Below are 6,000 nucleotides of genomic sequence, written 5' to 3' on the forward strand. Positions count from 1 at the left end.
TTGACAAGCTGCACAAGGTCTATCTTTTTCGAATTGCACGTTAGTCAAACCTATCACGTGTTCTCCCTTTAGAAGCTTGTGAAGGTTCTTCATCCCCATATGTGCTAAGCGGCGATGCCACAGCTAGCCCATGCTAGTCTTAGCAATTAAGCATGCATCTAGACCGGCCTCCTCTCTTGCAAAATCAACTAAATAAAGTTTGTCGTCTAGTACACCCTTAAAAGCTAGTGAACCATCACATCTTCTAAAGACAGACACATCTACATTTGTAAATAAACAATTATATCCCATATTACATAATTGACTAACAGATAACAAATTATATCCAAGCGACTCAACTAAAAACACATTAGATATAGAGTGCTCGGATGAAATAGCAATTTTACCTAACCCTTTTACCTTGCCTTGGTTCCCATCACCGGATATTATTGAATCTTGGGAATCCTTGTTTTTGACGTAGGAGGTGAACATCTTCTTCTCCCCCGTCATATGGTTTGTGCATCCGCTGTCGATAATCCAGCTTGAACCCCCGGATGCATAAACCTGCAAGGCAAATTTAGGCTTGGGTCTTAGGTACCCAACTCTTGTTGGGTCCTACAAGGTTAGTTACAATAGTCTTAGGGACCCAAATGCAAGTTTTGTCACCCTTGCATCTTGCCCCTAACTTCCTAGCAATCACATTCTTATTTTTCCTATAAATGGCAAAAGAAGCATTGCAAGCATGATATATTGTAGATGGTTCATTAACCTTCCTAGTAGCATGAACAATATTCTTTCTAGTCATATTATGAACAACCTTCTTCCTAGCAACATTTCTATTATGCATATAGGAAGAACTAGAAGCAACCATGGCACGAGAATCAAAAGCATCATAAGCATGGTAAGCATTTCTAGATTGTCTCCTATCATGGTACATAAACGCATGGTTCTTTTGCACACTACTAGCCATAGGGGCCTTCCCTTTCTCCTTGGCGGAGATGGGAGCCTTATGACTTGTTAAGTTCTTGGCTTCCCTCTTGAAGCCAAGTCCATCCTTAATTGAGGAGTGTCTACCAATCGTGTAGGCATCCCTTGCAAATTTTAGCTTATCGAAATCACTTTTGCTAGTCTTAAGTTGGGCATTAAGACTAGCCAATTCATCTTTTAATTTGGAAATTGAAACTAGGTGTTCACTACAAGCATCAATATCAAAATCTTTACACCTAGTGCAAATCATAACATGTTCTACACAAGAATTAGATTTATTTGCTACTTCTAAGTTAGCATTTAAATCATTGTTAACACTTTTTAAAGTAGAAATGGTTTCATGACAAGTAGATAGTTCAAAAGAAAGCATTTCATTTCTTTTAACTTCTAAAGCATAGGATTTTTGTGCCTCTACAAATTTATCATGTTCTTCATACAACAAATCCTCTTGTTTCTCTAAGAGTCTATCCTTCTCATTCAAGGCATCAATCAATTCATTGATTTTATCAATTTTATTTCTATCCAATCCCTTGAACAAGCTAGAGTAATCTATTTCCTCATCGCTAGACTCATCATCACTAGAAGAATCATAAGTAGTACCGTCTCGAGTACATACCTTCTTCTCCTTTGCCATGAGGCATGTGTGACGCTCGTTGGGGAAGAGGGATGACTTGTTGAAGGCGGTGGCGGCGAGTCCTTCATTGTCAGAGTCGGAGGAGGAGCAATCCGAGTCCCACTCCTTTCCTAGATGTGCCTCGCCCTTGGCCTTCTTGTAATTTTTCTTCTTTTCCCTCTTGCTCCCGTGTTCCTGGTCACTTTCATTATCGGGACAGTTAGCAATAAAATGACCAATCTTACCGCATTTGAAGCATGAGCGCTTCCCCTTGGCTTTGGTCTTGCTTGGCTGTCCCTTGCGACCCTTAAGCGCTGTCTTGAAGCACTTGATGATGAGGGCCATCTCCTCATCATTGAGCCCTGCCGCCTCAACTTGCGCCACCTTGCTAGGTAACGCCTCCTTGCTCCTTGTTGCCTTGAGAGCAATGGGTTGAGGCTCATGGATTGGACCGTTCAACGCGTCGTCCATGTACCTTGCCTCCTTGATCATCATTCGCCCGCTTACGAATTTTCCAAGGACTTCTTCGGGCGACATTTTGGTGTACCTGGGATTCTCACGAATATTATTCACCAAATGAGGATCAAGAATGGTAAAGGACCTTAGTAATAGTCGGACGACGTCATGGTCCGTCCATCGCGTGCTTCCATAGCTCCTTATTTTGTTGATAAGGGTCTTGAGCCGGTTGTATGTTTGGGTTGGCTCCTCGCCCCTTATCATCGCAAATCTTCCGAGCTCGCCTTCTACCAGCTCCATCTTGGTGAGCAAGGTGACGTCATTCCCCTCATGAGAGATCTTGAGGGTGTCCCAGATTTGCTTGGCATTGTCCAAGCCGCTCACCTTATGGTACTCGTCCCTGCACAAGGAGGCTAACAACACAGTAGTAGCTTATGCATTTCTATGAATTTGTTCATTAATAAAAATAGGACTATCCGAGCTATCAAACTTCATTCCATTTTCAACAATCTCCCATATGCTTGGATGGAGAGAGAATAGGTGACTACGCATTTTGTGGCTCCAAAATCCGTAGTCCTCCCCATCAAAGTGTGGAGGCTTGCCGAGAGGAATGGAGAGCAAATGTGAATTTGAACTTTGCGGAATACGAGAGTAGTCAAAAGAAAAGTTCGAATTAACCGGTTTCCTCCTCTCGTAGTCGTTGTCGTCGTTGTCCTTTTGGGAAGAAGATGACTCGTCGCTGTCGTCGTAGTAGACAATTTCCTTGATGCGCCTTGTCTTCTTCTTCTTCCCATCTTTCCGTCTATGGCCCGAGCCCGAGTCGGTAGGCTTGTCATCCTTCGGCTCGTTGACAAAAGATTCCTTCTCTTTATCGTTGATCACGATACCCTTCCCCTTAGGATCCATCTCTTCGGGAGGTTAGTCCCTTTGTGAAGAGAACGGCTCTGATACCAATTGAGAGCACCTAGAGGGGGGGGGTGAATAGGTGATCCTGTAAAACTTGAAAACTTAAGCCACAAAAACTTGGTTAAGAGTTAGCACAGTAAATGCCAAGTGGCTAGAGAGGAGTCTCAACAAAACACAATAACCACAAGAAATCAATCACAGAGATGGCACGGTGGTTATCCCGTGGTTCGGCCAAGACCAACGCTTGCCTACTCCACGTTGTGGCGTCCCAACGGACGAGGGTTGCAATCAACCCCTCTCAAGTGGTCCAAAGACCCACTTGAATACCACGGTGTTTTGCTTGCTTTTCTCAATCCCGTTTGCGAGGAATCTCCACAACTTGGAGCCTCTCGCCCTTACACTTGAAGTTCTTAAAGAAACACAGAGCAAGGGAGGATTAGCAACGCACACAAGACACAAGAATCAGAGTGTCAACACGCACACAAGTCGCAACAAGAGCTTGCAACACAACTCAATGAGTTCACAACTCCACTAGAGCTCTATATGCTATCACAATGAAACAAATGCGCGGAATCGAGGTCTTGGTGCTTAGAAATGTTGTAGAAATGCTTGGTGTGCTCCTCCATGCGCCTAGGGGTCCCTTTTATAGCCCCAAGGCAGCTAGGAGCCGTTGAGAGCAATCTGGGAAGGCAATTCTTGCCTTCTGTCGCGTGGCGCACCGGACAGTCCGGTGCACACCGGACAGTGTCCGGTGCCCGATTTCTTTCCTTAACAGGCGCAGCCGACCGTTGGCAGCCAGAGAGCCGTTGGCGCACCGGACATGTCCGGTGCACACCGGACAGTCCGGTGCCCCCTTTTAGCCGTTGGCTCGGCCACGTGTCCCGCGCAGATTGCGCGGCCGACCGTTGGCTCACCGGACAGTCCGGTGCACACCGGACAGTATGGTGAATTATAGCCGTACGTCGCCGGTGAATTCCCGAGAGCGACCAGTTCGCTCGAGCCAGCCTGGCGCACCGGACACTGTCCGGTGCACCACCGGACAGTCCGGTGCTCCCAGACTGAGCAGATTCTTGGCTGCTCGAGCCAAGACATTTCCAATTGGATTTTTCCTGTTTCCAACACTTAGACACAATGCATTAGTCCATAAAACAATGTACTAAGTCTGAGAAACATACCTTTATCCTTGGTTTGTACTTTGTCCACCATTTTACATTTAAGCACTTGTATTGGACACTAAATAACCAAAATACTTAGAAATGGCCCAAGGGCACATTTCCCTTTCAGCGGCTGAGCCATCACCTTAGGCCCTCCCCTAAACCAGGGAGTCCCTGATCATCCCTACTCAAAGGTGATAAGGGTGAAAACCCTTCATCATACCCATTTTGAAAAGCGTTTTCTTTTGAAAAATCACACCTTTTCTCAAATCATTTGTAACAAATATGTCAAGGATTAATTGCGGCAAGCGGATGAGTGGCCATAATAACTTGTCTCAAAATCATATCATGCATAAAATAACAGGCTGAGGGTTGTGGTTAAAAAATCATAGGTAACTTATGCATCAAAGGGATCCAGTGAGCTTGCTGTGCTTATCCGGCGAAGGGGGAAGGGGAGCTCGCGGAACTGGCTTCTAGCTCCACTGCCTGGTGTTGGGGCGAAGGCGAAGACGCCACCCTTCGCTCGAGGCCTTCACCGTAATCGTTGGACCAACGGAGACAAGACAACGAGCATGCTCACCCTTCGCCCCATACGTCACCGGACGAAGACCTGTGACGAGGTCGTCCCATCTTGCGACCTCTTCCAGCATGGAGGCCCACGTGTGATCCGGCAATTGTAACAGGCCCTGCGTGGCCGCTGCGCATTACGGGCCTAATTTGTAAAGGCACCCCTGTAATTACGGTTCGTAACCCCGCTTTATGGGAATATTCCGGGGATAACCTAGGTGTCTGAGGGCACATGCGTCCTTAACACAGGATGCTGGGCACTCAGATACCTATAAATACCCCCGCACAGTGCCCTTGAGAGGCTAGATTGACAGAGCTATTGCCATCTCGTGCGAGAACCCTGTTTATGTCACTTCACACCCCCGTTGGATCCCCTTGCACCAGAGAGCAAGTTCCAACATTTGGCGGCCACCGTTCGTGCTACGAAAAAACCACCCGCGATGGCACCCAAGAAAGCTAGCTCGAAGGCTGACGAGGCTGCGAAGGCAGCACTGCTATCCGCAAAAAAGGGCAAGGCCCTCGCCCTCACCCACTCCACCCACCAAGAGGCTACTGAAGACGACGTTCTCCGCACCTGCGAAGACGACGCTCTCCGCACCTGCGGCCCTGAAGGACAACCGCAACCTCCCCTAGGCTTCGCCCCACCGGAGGGCGTGGACCTCACCGAAGATGGTGAAGTCCTCGGCGTCTCAGCGGAAGAACAGCTACAGCTGCGCGCCCTGCGCCTCAAGAACCGCAATCTCCAGAGGCAAAAGGAGATACTGGAGGCCAAGCGCCAGCGCATGTCCGCACTAGCCAAGGTGCGGCAAATGATACGCGACGAAGAGCAGAAGGCCCAGGACCTCGAGCGGGAGATTGCGCTGATGCAGCGCGAAGGCCACCTCGGCCTGCAGCACGGGCCACCCCTGCAACAGCGCGCACAACTGGAAGACATACGCGAAGGCCACCTCGGCCTGCAGCACGGGCCACCCCTGCAACAGCGCGCGCAAATGGAAGACCTACACTTCCCCCAGCGCGACCACGCCTTCCCACACGCCGCGCCATTCCAAGGGGTCAACTACCTCGACGAGCGAAGTCCCCTGGCGCCACACCTGCAAGTGACACCCTGGCCTGCCAACTTCCGGGCAGGGACCTATCCCAAGTACAACGGCAGCACGGACCCAGCACAGTACATCATGAGCTATCAGGTCGCCGTTGCATCTTCCGGAGGGGACGACGCCACGATGGCCAAGTCTTTCATCATCGCCCTCGAAGGCCCAGCTCTCACCTGGTTCACCAGGTTGCCCCCGCTGTCCATTGACTCCTGGAGAAGCCTCCGGGACAAATTCCTGCTCAACT

Source organism: Zea mays, chromosome 9 (genome assembly GCF_902167145.1).
Source record: "Zea mays cultivar B73 chromosome 9, Zm-B73-REFERENCE-NAM-5.0, whole genome shotgun sequence".
Taxonomy (NCBI): domain Eukaryota; kingdom Viridiplantae; phylum Streptophyta; class Magnoliopsida; order Poales; family Poaceae; genus Zea; species Zea mays.